Here is an 18362-nt window from a genome sequence, read left to right as displayed (position 1 = left end):
ATACAATACAATAAAGTGCACAAAGTGTATACGATAAAGTGCACAATTTTATTATTCCGGAACACAGTATAGCCTTATAGTTATCGGTGGTTATAAAATGATTCACATCAATAACAATTATATATATATATATATATCCATTTCTTTGCAGAAGAATTTAAATATTAATTAAATGCAAAAGCTGTATTTAAAACTAAAGAACACGAGTGGAGCACATTTTCTTCCACTTGGAAGTGTAATAATTGTCTTTGCCATTACCGAGGCAGCGACTGACTAATCACCAAATAGAGGAAGCACGTGATGTTTACCTTTCCCTGTGTAGATTCCCGTGCAAGATCAATCTCCATTCCCAACACAGACACTTCCTTCAACATTCTCCTTTCCACAAGTTAAATTTAACGGTGGCATTTTGACGTTTTGAAGACTGAAAATATTACTAAGTACTCTTTCAAGTTCCCCGTTATAAAAGCACCTTAAATATATGGAAAAGAGCGTTCGACAAATGCCCTGTTCGGCTTACTCTTTTTGAGGTGTATATCTGCATTGGATGGTTCCTCAAGCGACTCCACCTTGTTTTGTTTTTTAAACGAAAATGTGCCGTACTGATTGTACACTATAGTAAGTTCTGCTCTCGTATTATCATTAAAATAAATATAATTTTATATCAGATAATCGTTGTTACAGAAAGCGAAACACTTTAAGCGGAAGGAACCGCCTCAATCATACTTGCGGGATTTACCTTTGAAGAGATTCATTAAATAGTTAAGCCTATTCATCCTGTCAAGACTTGCACGAGCTGCACAGGAAGCATTTGCGCCAAAACTGCTGAGGTACTTATAAATACTTCAGAATATTCTATATATTTTGATAATAATTGTAGTTTTTGCGTCGTAGTATTATGTCATGTGTATGTGTATGTGTATGTTTGTATATATATATATATATATATATATATATATATATATATATATATATATATATATATATATATATATATATATATAAATATATATATATATATATATGTATAAATATATATATGTATATATATATATATATATATATATATATATATATATATATGTATATATATATATATATATATATATATGTATATATATATATATATATATATATATGTATATATATATATATATATATATATATGTATATATATATATATATATATATATATATATATATATATATATATATATACTGTATATATATATATTATATTTGTGCAGCGTCTGTCCTGTCCTGTGTTGTGTTGTGTTGTGTTGTGTTGTGTTGTGTTGTGTTGTGTTGTGTTGTCACAACTACTTTCTCAAACTTTTGTGAAATCGTACCAAACTTCTGGTATGCACATATCTCTCCCGTCGGTATGTCCTAAGGGTATTTTTTTTTTTCCAAATTTTTATTTTTATTTTTGGAATTTTTTTGGGGAATTTTTTTTTCCACTTCAATTGCTTATAAAATGTGATATTAAAGCGCGGCGTTACGCGCGCTGCTTGTGAGCAAGGAGGAAGCGGACAAGCGGTAACATATAAATGTCTTTATTGTAAGACTACACTGTAACACTGAACTCCTCCGGGCTGGGCGCCCGGTGTATATCATGAGGCCACGCCTACCCCTCGGGCGTGGCCACAGCCCACTTCGTGCGTGGAATGATGTCACCACGCCAGTGGGCTTTTGTGTCCGCCACACGCGCCCCCCCAGAATTCCCGCGCACCTGGAGGGCCAGTTTGCGGGGCAGACGAATGACCCGGCCGAAGCGCCCCCTGGCGATCGGCGGCGTCCGGGGTGCAGGGATACCAGGTGGGATGCCCCTGGCTGCCCCTGGGATGGGTGCAGGACCGGGGGGCGCCGTGGCGGCGGGGCTGGGCGGTGCCGGGGGTCCGCCCGCAGGAGGGCGGCCCCGACGTGGGGGTCGGGCCACTGGCGGTGGATGGTCCACATCGAGGTGGGCCGGCTTGAGGCGGTCTACCGAAACGCGGTCAGGAGTACCGCCGATGTCCAGGGTGAAGTGCTTCGCCCCGGTCTCCAGCACGCGGAAAGGCCCGTCGTACGGGGGCCGCAGTGGTGTCCGATGGGCATCGTGGCGGACGAAGACGTACTCCGCCGTGCGAAGCTCCGGGGCGACGTGCGTCGGTGGGTGCCCGTGGCATGCCGTTGGCACCGGGGCGAACCTCTGGGCGGTCTCTTGCAGAGCGGAGCGCTGCTGTGCCGCGGACCATGGTGCCGTGGAGTCGGGGAGGAACTCGCCCGGCACCCGCAGCGGTTGCCCGAAGACCAACTCCGCCGCGGATGCGCGCAGGTCCTCCTTGGGTGCCGTCCGGAGGCCCAGCAGGACCCAGGGGAGCCTGTCGACCCAGCCGCCGTCGCGGAGGGTGGCCCGGAGCGCGGCCTTCAATGAGCGGTGAAATCGCTCACACAGGCCGTTAGCCTGGGGGTGGTAGGCCGTGGTTCGGTGCAGCCGGACCCCGAGCCCCTGCGCAACCGCCCCCCAGAGCTCCGAGGTGAACTGGGGGCCGCGGTCGGATGAGATGTCTGAGGGGGCGCCGAACCGGGCGACCCAGGTGGCGATGAAAGCCTGCGCGACATCGGCCGCCGTTGTCGACGCCAAGGGCACGGCCTCCGGCCACCGGGTGGTGCGGTCCACCATGGTGAGGACGTAGGTGAAACCCCGCGAGGGGGGCAGAGGTCCCACCAGGTCCACGTGGACGTGGTCAAACCGGCGTTCCGGCACCGTGAACGGGGCCAACGGGGCCTGGGTGTGCCGGTGCACCTTGGCGCGCTGGCACGCGAGGCACGTCCTGGCCCAGCCGCGGACGGCCTTCCGGAGGCCATGCCAGACGAACTTGTCGGCGATCAGCCTTTGGGAGGCCCTCGCGCCCGGGTGGGACAGGCCGTGGATGGCGTCAAACACCTGGCGCTGCCAGCCCGCGGGCACGATGGGGCGAGGACGCCCGAGGGAGACGTCGCACAAGAGGGCCGCGCCCGCGCCGTCGAACGGCACCTCGGTGACGCGGAGGCCCGTGACGGCGGTCCGCAAGGCCTGGACGTCGGGGTCAGCGGCCTGGTCCGCTGCCATCCGGGCATAGTCGATGCCGAGGTGGACTGCGTGGGCGACGGCCCGGGAAAGGCAATCCGCAACCGGGTTGTCCTTCCCCGCGACGTGCTGGATGTCCGTCGTGTACTCGGACACGGCCGAGAGGTGACGCTGCTGCCGGGCCGACCACGGCTCGGTGACCTTGCCCATCGCGAAGATCAGCGGCTTGTGGTCGACGAAGGCAGTGAACGCCCGGCCCTCGAGCAGATGACGGAAGTGCCTGACCGCCAAGTGAAGTCCGAGCAACTCGCGGTCGAAGGTACTGTAACGGCGTTCGGGCGGGCGAAGCTGCCGGCTAAAGAACGCCAGCGGTTGCCAAGCTCCACGCACCCATTGCTCGTGCACCGCGCCCACCGCGTAGTCCGAGGCATCGGTGGTGAGGGCGATCGGTGCATCGGGCGCCGGGTGCGCGAGCATGGTGGCGTTAGCCAAAGCGAGCTTCGCGCCCGTGAACGCCGTGTCCATCTGCTCGGTCCAGGTAACGTCGCCTTTGCCCGGCTTACCTCGGAGAGCTTCGTGCAGGGGGCGCAGGAGCTGGGCGATACGGGGCAGGAACCGATGGTAAAAGTTCACCATGCCCAGGAACTCCTGCAGCCCTCTGATCGTGCGGGGGCGCGGAAACCCCTTCACCGCCTCCACCTTGGCCGGCAGGGGGACGGCTCCGTGCCTGGTGACACGGTGCCCCAGAAAATCGATTGTGGCGGCGCCGAACCGGCACTTTGCGGGGTTCACAATCAGGCCATGCTGGCCCAGGCGTTCGAAGAGCGTGCGGAGGTGGCGTAGGTGCTCTTCGCGGGACGCGCTGGCGACGAGGATATCGTCCAGGTAGACGTAGACAAAATCCAAGTCGCGCAGGACGCTGTCCATCAGTCGCTGGAACGCCTGAGCCGCATTCTTCAGACCGAAGGGCATGCGCAGGAACTCGAAGAGTCCGAATGGCGTGATGACCGCCGTCTTCGGGACGTCCTCCGGCCTGACGGGGACCTGATGGTAGCCGCGTATGAGGTCCACCTTCGAGAAGAAGGACCTGCCCGCCAAACGGGCGGAAAAGTCCTGAATGTGGGGGACGGGGTAGCGGTCGGGAGTCGTGGCGTCATTGAGACGGCGATAGTCCCCGCACGGTCGCCATCCCCCGCCGGGCTTCGGCACGATGTGCAGCGGCGACGCCAAAGCGCTCTCTGAGCGCCGAACGATGCCGAGTCGCTCCAGGGTAGCGAACTCCGCTTTTGCCACCGCCAGCTTCGTCGGCTCGAGGCGGCGTGCCCGGGCGTAGACCGGTGGCCCGACGGTGGGGATGTGATGGGCCACCCCGTGCTTGACGGCCCCCGCCGAGAAGGTGGGCCGCGTGAGGGCCGGGAAGCCGGCGAGGAGGCGGGTGAATGCGTCCGCTGCCGGAAGCGTACAGACCAACGTGGCCGGAACCGAATCGTTCGGCAAGCCGCTTGGCAAGCCGCTCGTTGAGCTGGGCAACGCACATGCGAGCGAGCTGAACGTCTCGGCCTGGACAAGCCGTCTGCGCTTGACGTCGACCAGGAGCCCATTAGCGCACAGGAAGTCCGCGCCAAGCAGTGCCATGGGCACGTCGGCGGTGACGAACGTCCATCGGAAAACCTGCCCTCCAAACCGCAGAGAGAGGCAGCGTTTTCCGTACGTACGGATGGGCGTCCCGTTCGCGGCACGCAGCGCGGGGCCCCCACCCGCGGCGTGCTTGTCTGACGTGCCGGCGGGAATGACACTCACCTGTGCTCCCGTGTCGCACAGGTAACGGCGCCCGGAGAAGGTGTCCGTTATGAACAGCAGGCTGCTCGAACGGCCGGCGCTCATCGCCACAATTGAGCGCCGGCCCGGGCGTTTCCCGACCCGTTGAAGGAGCACGGCGGATGACACCGCCGAGCTTCGTGGCCGAACTTGGCGTGGAACCAGCACCAGGTGGTGGAGCTGGAGGAGCGCGGCTGGCTCCGCCAGGCCGGTGGAGTCGACGGGTTTCCCCGCGGTGGCGGTTTTCGCCGCGGCGGTGGGCGGGGCGTGGCGGCGTTCACGAGGTGCGTATCAGCATGCTGCTGAACCACAGCGTGCTGTAGAAGATGATGCTGTGGAACATCAGCGTGCTGTAGAAGATGATGCTGTGGAACATCCGCGTGCTGTAGAAGATGATGCTGTGGAACATCAGCGTGCTGTAGAAGATGATGCTGTGGAACATCAGCGTCGAAGGCCGTGACGGCCACGCCAACGCTCGCCCGCGTGTCCGAAGCGGCGAAGTACTTGTCCGCCTCGGCCGCCAATGCTCGGGGTTCCGTTAGCCCGGTCCCGGCCAACGCGAGGCGAACCTGCGCTGGAAGTTGGCGACGGAAAAGCGCCCGGAATAGCGAACCGGGGGCTTCGTCGCCCAACAGTGACAGCATATGGTCCATTCGGACCGACGGGCGCGTCTCACCGAGCTCGGGGAGATCCAGGAGGCGATCGGCCCATGCGTCGTCCGTGAGGCCGAACGTGGCTAGGAGTAGCCGCTTGAGTGCCTCGTACTTGTGGCCGTCCGGTGGGTGGCGAAGGACGGACACAACTCGAGCGGCCGTGCCGGGCCCGAGGGAGGCGACGACATGGCAGTATTGCAGGTCGTCGTTGGTGAGGCGCCGAAGCTGAAATTGGGCTTCGGCCTGGACGAACCAGACTTCGGCCTGAGCCTCCCAAAATTCCGGAAGTTTGACGAAGGCGGCCATGGCGATGGCGTCGCGTGTGGAAGGATCGCTCCGGCAGATCCAACGTCGAGGGTCACCAGTAAAGCGCGGCGTTACGCGCGCTGCTTGTGAGCAAGGAGGAAGCGGACAAGCGGTAACATATAAATGTCTTTATTGTAAGACTACACTGTAACACTGAACTCCTCCGGGCTGGGCGCCCGGTGTATATCATGAGGCCACGCCTACCCCTCGGGCGTGGCCACAGCCCACTTCGTGCGTGGAATGATGTCACCACGCCAGTGGGCTTTTGTGTCCGCCACAATATCACGTATATTACAAATACATTTGTGCAAAATAATTGTTTGAATTATGAGTGGTTTAAACCATGACAAAACGGCAACTCGGGTACAGTCATCGATATATATATATATATATATTATATATTTGTGCAGCGTCTGTCCTGTCCTGTGTTGTGTTGTCACTGAACTACTTTCTCAAACTTTTGTGAAATCGTACCAAACTTCTGGTATGCACATATCTCTCCCGTCGGTATGTCCTAAGGGTATTTTTTTTTTTTTTTTTTTTTTTTGGGAATTTTTTGGGGAAATTTTTTTTTTCCACTTCAATTGTTTAGAAAATGTGATATCACGTATATTACAAATACATTTGTGCAAAATAATTGTTTGAATTATGAGTTTAAACCATGACAAAACGGCAACTCGGGTACAGTCATCTATATATATATATATATATATATATATTTGTGCAGCGTCTGTCCTGTCTTGTGTTGTGTTGTCACTGAACTACTTTCTCAAACTTTTGTGAAATCGTACCAAACTTCTGGTATGCACATATCTCTCCCGTCGGTATGTCCTAAGGGTATTTTTTATTTTATTCCAATTTGTTTTTTTTTGTTTTTTGGAATTATTTGGGGAATTTTTTTTTTTTCAACTTCAATTGTTTATAAAATGTGATATCACGTATATTACAAATACATTTGTCCAAAATAATTGTTTGAATTATGAGTGGTTTAAACCATGACAAAACGGCAACTCGGGTACAGTCATTTATCTATATATCTACACATCTGGGCAGTGTCTGTGTTGTCACTTAACTACTCCCTCAAACTTTTGTTTCCATGGTTGTGAAGTGTTTTTAATAACGTTGTGGTGGTTTTGAATCACGTGGTGGTGAGGTATTTTGAATTATGTGGTGGTGAGGTGTTTTTAAATGACGTGGTGGTGAGGTGTTTTTAAATCACATGGTGGTGAGGTGTAATCGTCCCAAACTTCCAGTCTGCACCTACCCCTCCCCTATGTATGTGCAGAGGGGTTCTTTCTTGAAAAAAAAACATTCAACCTAAATCTTCAACCTAAATTGCCTATAAAAATGTAATATCGCAAACACAACAAATACATTTGTGCAAAGTAATTGTTTGTATTATGATTGGTGAAAATCATTACAACACAGCAACTCAGGTACAGTCATTAGCCTCAGCTAAAATAAGCCCGTTCCTCAGATATATATATGCCTGGGGTTGTACTTCAGCAGGGAAAGGATGTGAGGAGGAGAGTGAAATGGCCAGGTATGGGAGAAAGGGAAGTAAGGGAGAGAATGGATGGAGTGATGTGTGGGGCGCTTCATAGGTTGAAAGGAAGGGTGGAAGGTAGATTGAGAAAGATGAATGAGATTGTGTTTGAGTATGCATGTGTCACGTTTGGAGTGAAAGAGTGTGTAGAGAGGGGTGAGAAGGAGGCATGTTTGAGCAGGAGGCAGAGGGAGATCCATGAGTTGAGAATGGAGTTGAGTTTGAATGGAAGATGGAAGAGGGCAGTGGAAGGGGAGAGGAATGAGCTTGAGGTGTTGACGGAGCAGGTGAGGATGAGGTTGGTGAAGTTGAAGAGAGTGGAAAGGATGAGGAGGCGAAGAAAGGAGAGGCACAGGAAGAGAAAGAGGTTTTTTTTTTTTGGTTTTTTTTTGTATACAAGATCGAGGCTCGTGAAAGAGCGAACATTAATCACACAGAAAGACAAACCGACACATAAAACGTATAACATCGGGAGCGGTAGACAAGATGGGGAGAGAGGGGGAAGGACACAAACACAACATTTGAGAGCGGGGACCGAGAGACATGGAGACATCGAGAGATCTGAGAGAGGGCGAGGGCTTTGGGGGGGGGGGGGCATGGGAAGGGGGCGGTGGGAGAGGTATAAAACATATGGACACTGCCAGGACTTCCAGGAAAGAAGTTGGAATTTCAAACAAGGTGGATCTGGGGTGAATTAGCGGGGAGGTAGAAAAGATCAAGGTTTTGGATGGGGGAAGATAAGAGATGGTGGTGAACAGCTGTTTTAAAGACCTGGAGGGAGGAGTGGGATTGAAGGAGTGAGGGAGTTTGTTCCAGAGGCGGGAGAAAAGAGGAATGAAAGAGTGAAGGTGAGCAGAGAGCTGAGATTTCGGCAGTTTTAACCATCAGAGGGTTGCTGGCAGATTTGTGCGACCTGTAGGAATATTTGGGGGACAGAGCACAGAGAGAGCTGGGGGTGCAAGGCCGGAGAGGAGTCGTAGAAGACAGAAAGACCACCCTACCTGCCTGCGGTGAGTGAGTGAAAGGCCCTCAGAGATAGCTTCATCGCGGAGATTCCAATAATTCTGAAAGCTTTGGTTTCAACAGCGTGAAGCCGAGCTAGGTGTGAGGCAGGAGCACCGGCCCATAGGGGAGAACAGTATTCCATTGAGCTGCGGATGAAAGCCTTGTATGTGGTGAGGAGCTCAGGTGTGCCGAGGAAGGACTTCGCACGACGGAGGATGCCCAGTCGGCGACTGGCTTTGGAGGCCAGCTTGGAAATGTGGTTTTCCCAGAAAGATCATGGCAGATAGTGAGACCCAAAAGCTTGAGCGACAGAACTTCTTGGAGAGGATTGTTTTGAGAAAGTAGATGGGAGGGTTGTCCAGTCGATCTTTTCGGAGAGACATAGTAAGAGTGTGAGATTTGTCAGGATTGAAAGACATGTTCCACTTGTTTGACCAGTCTGTGATTTTGTCCAAGTCTTCAGAGAGTGAGGAGGCTGCAGACTGCCGATCTGAGGGAAGAGGAATGGAGCGGCAGAGAGTAGAGTCATCAGCAAAGAGATAGAGAGGATTTTCAAGAGAGTCAGAGAGATCATTGATGAAGACCAGAAAAAGCACGGGGCCCAGAACACTGCTTTGGGGAACTCCAGCCTGAACAGGGAGAGGAGATGAGAGAAACCCATTCAGGGCCACACGTTGACGACGACTAGAGAGGAAGTCCGCCAGCCATGCGTGGAGATTTGAGACGCCTTTTCAGTTTATGAAGGATCTGTTGGAGCCGTCTCGATTTGGTGTACTGAAGGTACCAAAGGAAGAGTTGGAAGGTCACCTGCGTGTCACGTATGCAGACACAAGGAGAAACGAAGTGGTGGAGGACATCGAAGGATTGGTGAGACCGACAGAGCCAGGTGTTCCATTTGATTTGTCAGAGCCAAAGATGTCTGAGATTGAGGCAGTTTTGAGGAAGGCATGGGCGGCATCGGCTCCAGGACCAAGTGGAGTGCCATACAAGGTGTTTAAGAGTTGTGAAGGCATCAGGCAGTATCTGTGGAAGGCTCTGAAGGTGGTATGGAGGCAAGGAGTGGTGCCCAGTCAATGGACTAGGGCGGAAGGAGTTTATATTCCAAAGCAGGAGGAGGCTGTGACACTGGAGCAGTTTAGACCAATATCATTGCTCGATGTAGATGGGAAGATATTGATGAGTGTATTTGCGGCACGGCTCTCAGGCTTCATCAGAGGGAATGGTTTTGTGGATGGTTCTGTGCAGAAGGCAGGATCACCAGGATGCATTGAACACTCGGCAATGGTCTGGCAAGTGTTACAGGAGGCAAAGGAAGGATGTGGCGGTGGTATGGCTGGATTTGGAGAATGCATATGGGTCAGTGCCGCATGCCTTGATCAGGTATGCCATGGATTTCTTTTGGGTGCCAAATTTTTTTTCGGGTGCTTTGGATTTAGGGATTTTTTGATGGCATATTATGATCAGTTTTGGATGCGGTTTGTGACACAGTCCTATGTAACAGAGTGGCAGAAGTTGGAAGTGGGGATCCCAATGGGATGTACCATCTCCCCGATTTTGTTTGTGCTGGTTATGGAGTTGTTGATACGTGCGGTGAGTGGACATGGGAAAGAAGTGGAGCTAGCCCCTGGTCAGAGGTTGCCAGCAATGTTTGCTTTCATGGATGACCTGACAGTTGTCCAACAGTCCGCTGATGCAGCAGTAGAGGTACTGGGACGACTGGAAAGGTTGATGCGGTGGGCAAGAATGGGATTTAAAGCAAGAAAGTCGAGGAGTGTGATAGTGAGACGAGGAGTGGTGGATAACATGCACAGGTTTGAGCTGGGAGGGGAGGTGGTTCCATCATTGGTAGAGGCCCCTGTGAAGAGTTTGGGAAGATGGTATACAGTGGAGTTAAATGATGTGGGAAGAGTGGAGGAGGTCAGAAACAAGCTTTTGAGAGGTTTGAAGAGGATTGATGGATGTGGTTTGCCAGGTAAGTTGAAGGTATGGTGTTTGAAGTTTGGGTTGATGCCACGAGTATTGTGGCCATTGATGATGTATGATGTTGCAATTGGGCATGTAGAGAGGATGGAGGTTGTGGTGAGCGGGTTTGTGAGGAGGTGGTTGGGAGTGCCACGCTGTTTGACGAACATTGCCTTTCATGGTCAGGGTGGGAAACTCCAGTTTCCCTTCACATCATTAACTGAGGAGTTTAAGGTGGTGAGGGTGCAGAGTTCATGATGTTGCGGGATTCAAGTGATGCAGTGGTAAAGAATGCTCTCCCAGAGAAGAAGGGAAGTCGGAAGTGGAATGCAAGAGCAGAGGTGGACGAGATGGAGGAGCGGTTGCAACAGGAGGAGGTCATGGGGATGGTACAGCATGGGAAGCATGGCTTGGGGTGGATGGAGCATGAGCGATGGGGAAAGGCATGTGTGAAAGAGAGGAGGAAGATGGTTGAGAGGGAGTTGAGAAGAAAGGAAGAGGAGGGGAGATATGTGAAAGCAGTCGGTCAGGCACAGCAAGGTGCTTGGACTAAGTGGGAAGGTGTGCGGGTGAGGATATTGAAGTGGCAAGAGATTTGGAGGATGGAGCCAATATTGTTGAATTTCCTGTTGCGGGCAACGTATGATTGCTTCCGTCACCAGTAAACTTGAGATTGTGGGGGTTGTTGCAGGAGGAGAGATGTTATTTGTGTGGAGGTGTGGAGAACGGTTGCAGCATGTACTGAGTGCATGCTCAGTAGCATTGGCAGCAGGAAGATACAGGTGGCGACATGATCAGGTGCTGGCGGTGGTGGAGAGAGAGAGAGAGAGAGTGAGAGAGAGAGAGAGAGAGAGAGAGAGAGAGAGAGAGAGAGAGAGAGAGGAGAGAGAGAGAGAGAGAGAGAGAGAGAGAGAGAGAGAGAGAGGAGAGAGAGAGAGAGAGAGAGAGAGAGAGAGAGAGAGGAGAGAGAGAGAGAGAGAGAGAGAGAGAGAGAGAGAGAGAGAGAGAGAGAGAGAGAGAGAAAAAGAAAGAAAGAAAAAGAAAAAGAAAGAAAAAAAGAGAGAAGGAAACTGATGGGGGAGAGGTGTGGTTTGTCAAGGAGGGTCAAGTGGAAAGAGGAGGAGGAGGAGGTGGAAAGCAAGAGGGCTGTCAGATGCTTGTGATTGGCAGGTGGTGGCAGACCTAAAGCCACAATTGGTATTCCCAGAGGAGGTCTGTGTGACAAGGTTGCGGCCTGACATTGTCATTTGGTCAAGTGCAACAAGACAGGTCATCTTAGGGGAGTTGTCGATACCTTGGGAAGAGAACATGGAGGAGGTGCACGAGAGGAAGAGAGGAAAGTACAGTGAGCTGGAGGCAGAGTGCCGGGAGAAGGGTTGGCGAGTTTCGTGTCAGCCATTTGAGGTGGGGTGTAGAGGGTATATTGGCAATTCCTTTTCTGCATTTCTTGCTCGGCTGGGAGTGTGGGACAGAAAGAAGGAGGATGTGTGACAAGGTGGCCAAGGTTGCCTTGAAAGGCTCATTTTGGATATGGAGGAAGTTTATGGAGGCACGTCGGACGGTGTAGGTTGGTTGTGTGTGTGTGGTGTTTTTTTTTTGTTAGTTACCATTATTACTTCTTATTTTGTGTATATGAGTGAGTGGGTGAGGGTGTGTGTTCTTGCATGAACTAATTTTTGCATGAGTGTGTTTTTGTGTGTTGAGTGGTGTATGATGTAAGTGTAGGTGGTGGTTTGGTTGGTGTTCTGTATATATGGGTGTGTATGTGTGTGTATGAATGATCTGGTGTGTTTTGTTGGTGAGTGGTGAAGGGTATAAAGGCGGGTGTTTGAGTGTTCCACCATGTTTGTTTGGTGCTGTGGATTCTGGATGTGGAGGTGTTGTTGTTGTTGTTGTTGTTCGCACTGGCTGGGGTGGGGGTATGTACGCATCCAGGTGCAGTTGCTGTATGTGGATGTGTACGTGCCCCTGCTGGCCCACCTTAGCTGACCGTATTGAGGTTGAAGGGCCGAAACGGGATGATGCTGAGGACCTCGACTGAGGACCCGGTCAGTGCGGCACACTTGTGACCAGGTGTGTTTTGAACTTATGATACGATTATTATTAAGTGTTTGAGATTAATAAGTGAGTAAGTATTATTAAGTGATATTATTAATATTAACCAAAAACGATTATTAATTATCTTCACACGTATTTCTTGTTAATCTTGTGGAGAAATGGTGTTCAATAAACGAGGTGAAATGGTGTTCAAACCCACTATCTCCTTTATTCGTCCCCTACCTCAGTACCTGTTTCATGAGAGAGGACTATCGGTTTGCCCTCCCTCCGTCCCACCTTTGGTTTTCCACACTTTTCACATACCCTTCGACATATTCATATTAAACTTGGCACATGACTTTATTATGACAAGTTGCAGAACAAGTTCGACTTTCAGGGTGTTTCACAGATTTTTCAGAGTTATGAACTTTTTAGACTTTAGAATATCACATCGATAGGGGACATGTATTGCAAAGCAATTGTCTTTTTTAACCACTTTTGTTTTTCTCGGCAAAATAATAATGTTGTCCATGTGTGTGTGCATTTTATTACTTCCACCACCAAAGGTGGATGGAGGTTATGTTTTCACCCCTGTCTGTCTCCGTTTGTGAACAAAATATCTGAAAAAGTTATGGACAGATTTAGACACTTGTTAGACAGGTTGTGTGTGTGACAAGGAAGAATCGATTCAATTTTGGTGAAGATCCGGATCCGGATCCGAATCCAGCTAGTAGAATTTTTAAAGTGATTCTTCACCATTGAGTGATATGGCCAACCAGGCGGCGGTTTGCTCTCCACTGAGTGCCGTTCTAGTTACTCCCGCTAGGGAGAAATGCATTCGATCGTGTGTGTGTGTGTGTGTGTGTGTGTGTGTGTGTGTGTGTGTGTGTGTGTGTGTGTGTGTGTGTGTGTGTGTGTGTGTGTGTGTGTGTGTTCGTATGTTCGTATGTTCGTGAACAAGATATCTGTAAAAGTTCTGAACGGATTTTGATGAAAGTTGGTGGGATGATTGCCCTTGGGATAAGGAAGAATTGATTAGTTTTTGGTGAAGCTCAGGATATTATTCCGGATCCAGGAATTTTGTGAAAGATTTTTTACCATTGGAAGATAGGGCTCAGCAGCGGCCACACACGGTGGGAGTATGCGCTCTACTGAGTGGCGTTCTAGTTTATTATGTGATTCTTCGCCATTGACAGATGGGGCCAAAATCATCCATGGCATGAAATTTCAAAATGTGGCAGACGGATTCGGAAGAAACTAGGTGGACGAGTTGGTTAAATGACAAGATCAAGCTGATTTGATTTTGGTTCAGGTCAGGATGCAGATCAGTCCTATCGGTGGGATACAAAATGTAAACTTGTCAGCCTGGCGGAGATTTGCGCTCTGCCGAGTGCCATTCTGGTTATGCATGAAAATATATTGGTTGTGTTGAAAAGTGTTATTTAGCGCCCGTTGGACTTGGACCGAAATAGGGGCTTATGGATTTTGTCTCGTCCGCCCGTGCGTCCGCAACCATATATTGGCGATGTATGGACCGATTTTGTTCATACTTGGCACACAGATAATAGTAGGTTGGCTTAGCGTCAATTTTGTCGATTATCGTTACAGGGTGGATAAAAGCGTCATTTTTGGTACAGAGCTTCCTTGTGCCCTAACTTTTGATTTTAGAAGGGGTGCCACCTGAACGGGGTCATGGATCCGGGTCAGAGGGGGCCAGGGGCACTAACCCCCTCCCATGTAGCTGTAATATGGGTTTTATGCCTTTCTCACATTGGCTATTAACACCATTTTCGGTTCATAACCTAAGTTACGCACAACATTTCATTTTAGAATGTGATGGCCCTTGTAACAGGGGCTAAAGGTCAGGTGAGGGGCCAGGGGGAGCCCCCCCCCCCCCCCCACTTCTCAATGTCAAAAATATGGGCTTTGTTCGCAGTTATTAGAGATTTATTTCTGAGTTAACGTGTTGTTGTTTTCGTTTTATGATGGGTGAACTTGGATTAGGTTTGTCGTTTGTTGCCCACACAAAATCAGCGACACTTTTTTGCAACATTAATTCTCCAAGTTATCTTTCTGCTTGTGTCAGGTAAAATTTCAACGTAGCATAAAATACAGACATCTGAATTTTTTTGATGTTGAAACATGATGATGTTGAATCATTTGATGTTTGATGTTGATGCCCTTTGATGTTGAATCCATCCATTTCAATTTTGTGCTTACAGCTTCGACGTATCACCATGGATTTCAACTGGAGCCGCTGCATCATTTGTCAGAAAGACAAGGATGAACCGTTAAAGTGTCCCATAAAGTCCTTAGATAAAGGCATTGATGGAGCAGATGCCTATAAATCATTTTTGTTAATTGTGGAAGCATTTCGAGCCATTGATGCTCTTCCTACTGAGCTCTACTTTGGTGAAGAAACTGCTGACAGTTTTGCTTCACATGCTGCTTCTTGGCACAAGTCCTGTCATTTGAAATTCAGTAACTCTAAGATTGAAAGGGCCAGAAAAAGAAAAATGAAAGATTCCAGTGATGCTGTAAGCAAGAAACCTATAAAGCGCCGATCATTTGATGTTGAGAAATGCATCTTCTGTGAAAAGGAAAAAGAGGAAGATGCCCTACATGAAGTTAGCACCCTAGAAGCAGACAACAATATCAGGGAAATGATAACCGAACTGAATGACACAAAACTCATGACTAGAATAGTTGGAGGTGATCTCATAGCACTTGAAGCAAAGTATCATCTACTGTGTCTAGTGAGCTTAAGAAACCGGTACCGTTCTCACATGAGGGCATCTCAAACGCTGGATAATGATGATGAAAAAATGAATGAAGCACGTGCATTTGCTGAACTAAAAAGCTACATCAAATGCCAAGTAGACTCAGGAATATTCTTCTTCAAGTTAAGTGAAATTCGTACTCTGTACGTAAATCGTGTCGTTGAATTAGGTATCGAAAAAAGCGTGAACAAGACAAGGCTGAAAGAACATTTGCTGATAGACTTTCCAGAAGCACAAGAACAATCTGATGGGAAAAACATAGTTCTTGTTTTCAAAGAAGGAATGAGAAAAATCTTGAAAGAAACATTTGAAAAGCGAGACTTTGATGAAGATGCTGAGACAATTGGGAAAACTGCATCCATAATACGAAGGGACATTTTGAAACACGAGTGCTTCAAGTTCTCTGGTTCCTTTCCTCTAGAATGTCAGGAAAATTCACTTCCATCAAGCTTGAAGTATCTCATCTCTCTGATTTTGACAGGCCCTCAGTTTGGTGAGCAAGATAAGCGTGACTCTCAAGCTTGCCTCACAATTGGGCAGGAAATCGTGTTTAATACGAAGAAACGACCATCACCTGGACCATCATCATCTTCAATGAATCCGAGACATTCCCTTGACCGCGAGCATGTCTCCAGAGCATGCCGAAAACTGATCAAATGTTCCTGCAGAGGAAACTGTTCTACCTGCAAATGTGCAATGCAAATGTCTCATTTCTGCTTCTTTTTTTTTGATAGAAAATTGGGGGGGGCTACAGCCCCCAGCCCCCTCCCCCCGGTTCCAGGACCCATGCTGAAGATCTCGCAAGTGCTTTATTTCAAAAATAGGAAAATCTAAAATCAAAAGTTGGGACACAAGATGAGCTCTGCCAAAATGTGCCGCATAATTATCACAAGCAAAGAAAAATAATATTATGGGGGGGGGGGGGGGGGCTCCCCAGCCCAATCGCCCGACCATTTGCCCCTGTTCTCAGGAACCTCACATTCTAAAATGAAATGGAGTGCTTAAAAATGTTATGTACCAAAAAGTTGTGCTCATAGACAATATAGACTAGGAATATTATCTGAAAAGGGGCCCAGAAATCACATGAGGGGTAACTGTTTGTTACAAGCTGGCACCCATGCTAGAATTGAACCATGACACCTCCTGAGCAATATTAGCCTGGATGACGCTTGATATTTTGATTTGGGACCTCACAGTGGGTTATTTTGTGAAAAAGGTCAATCGCGAAATATCTGATTTTCTCGAAAATACAAAAATGTCAATAAAATGACCAATAATTCAGTTACAAACTTATTTTTGGTGTCAAAATGAGCAGAATAACAATACATATTGTAAAAATATTGGTTTATACGATAATATCGGGAAATTTTACAAAGAATGGCAAAAAATCCAAAAAAATGCCAAATAATTATTTCGGTTTCACCGTAAACATATAACAAAAATTGCAATAACTTCACAAATAAACATCCCATGCATATGTTTTAGGTATCAAAATCATTCATTATTATTCCCTCACATAATAGTAACAGACAATTGGTTTACAACTGTGAATAAGACTGATTAATTACAACAAACATAACCCACCCCCCTAGTGAAACTTAAGATTGGCTGACCGGTAATATTTGTAAGAACATGATATTGATGTCATATAAACAAGTAACCATGGACTGAAAATGCTGCTAATTGCATATGTGCAAGTTTACATGTACATGAAATGAAATAAAAGAATGTCGTGTTTAAGTCACTCAGAGTCCGTTTCAATTGCCACACTGTATGGGTTGTGACACACTCCGTTATTACAGGTACACGCAGCTATGCACTTCAAGTTCTTGGCCCTAGAAGAGCATCTGGCAGTTGCACAATTTTTGCACTTGCAGCAGACTATGTCTGTGAACTCGTTTGGCAGAGGATCGTCCACACTGACGTGTGGGTGTAGTCTCCTCGTAGCATTCTCGTACCATCCACTTCCAATGGGCGACTCGATTTCAGGGATTGGTACATCTGCCTGGTACCACACCTGAGCCTGGTGGTGTGCGCGTTTGATGTGTTGCTCAAGACATTTTCGAGTTGGCGGAAGCTTTTCTTGGTCTTTGGTGCCCTTTTGAAACATGCGGTATCGCACATCGTTGATGTTAGTTTCGTCCGAAGCTGGTGAGTAAATGCGGCAGAAGAACTCTTCCACACTCCGTATGGTGGATTCTGACAGTGTGCCACGTCCGAGGTCATTAAGCAATGCTCCGTGTTGCTGGAATACCTTCCATGTCGTCTTTTTCCCGTGTCGACTTGGTTGACTGACTGTGTCACATCCTGTAACCGCATGGTACGCCAGGATGTTACGCTGCATGGTCGGTGTCAACTGTATGTCGTGCACAGCCACATAACGCCGTTGCTTCCTTGTGCCAGCTCTCATCCAGAGCTCTCCACTTAATTGTCCCGCGAAGTGTGTGAGCAGTACCAATACGTCGGTGTCCCTGCACGAGACTATGATCCGTTCGTATCCATCCATATAGGCCGCCTTGGCATGCACTAATATACGTGTATCGGCCTCCTCGTGAGATGATTGCAGCTGTTCAACATCAGACCCCAGTGACGATGCTACTTTGGTTTCTTCCTCAAACCCACCTGCAGTGATCGACTCACAAGTGGGTCGGCTCTTTTTTGCCTCCAACATCATTTGATCGCTGAGAAAGTTGGTCAGATTTGCCTTGTTTTCTGGTAAGTCCATGAACTGCTTCCAGTTGGCAGGGAGTGGAATCTCTCTGCTGTCGATCTTGTGCCGGATAGAACGTACTCGCCCCTCTCTCCTTTCCCGGGTCCCAGACTTGATTGATGTCATACGATATCGATCGAAAACCACATCGACTCTTGAGCAGTGCTGATTGAAATGACTGAACACTGATGCATTGAAGACATCAGCCAGATCTCCAAATGACCTTGCCCCCGTTGGTTTTCCAATGGCTTGTACCAATGCCTGACCATCTATGATAAAACATGTCTTAAGCGAAGACACTGGCAGGACCTCGACAGTTACTCCACCCTCCAAGATCTTCCCGAGCGCAGCTTTATTCGTAGGACGTAGGCTTCCTGCCGTGTCTGCCAATGAGAGTGGTACCGGTGTTAGTTCATGACTCAGAATACTTTTAAGGTCTATATCACGTCCGGAGTCCTGTGCCACAAGAAGCCGCTGGAACAGAAGCCTGTCT

At 48.9% G+C, this 18362-nt stretch overlaps 1 protein-coding gene across 1 annotated transcript in view; it reads left to right on the top strand.

Annotated features, from left to right (window-relative positions):
• The first annotated feature begins 682 nt into the window (after positions 1-682).
• The window catches only part of IAH1 (isoamyl acetate hydrolyzing esterase 1 (putative)), a 61334-nt gene continuing 43654 nt past the window's right edge, over positions 683-18362 (top strand). Inside the window, exon 1 of the mRNA XM_068120889.2 lies at positions 683-830. The gene's annotated coding sequence lies outside the window, so the exon portion shown is untranslated. The remainder of the gene's footprint in view (positions 831-18362) is intronic.

The sequence above is a fragment of the Myxine glutinosa genome, chromosome 6, assembly GCF_964187855.1.
Source record: "Myxine glutinosa chromosome 6, kmMyxGlut1.1, whole genome shotgun sequence".
Classification (NCBI taxonomy): Eukaryota; Metazoa; Chordata; class Myxini; order Myxiniformes; family Myxinidae; genus Myxine; species Myxine glutinosa.
Note: the sequence above shows the minus strand (reverse complement) of the source record. Positions and strands in the feature narration are given on the sequence as shown.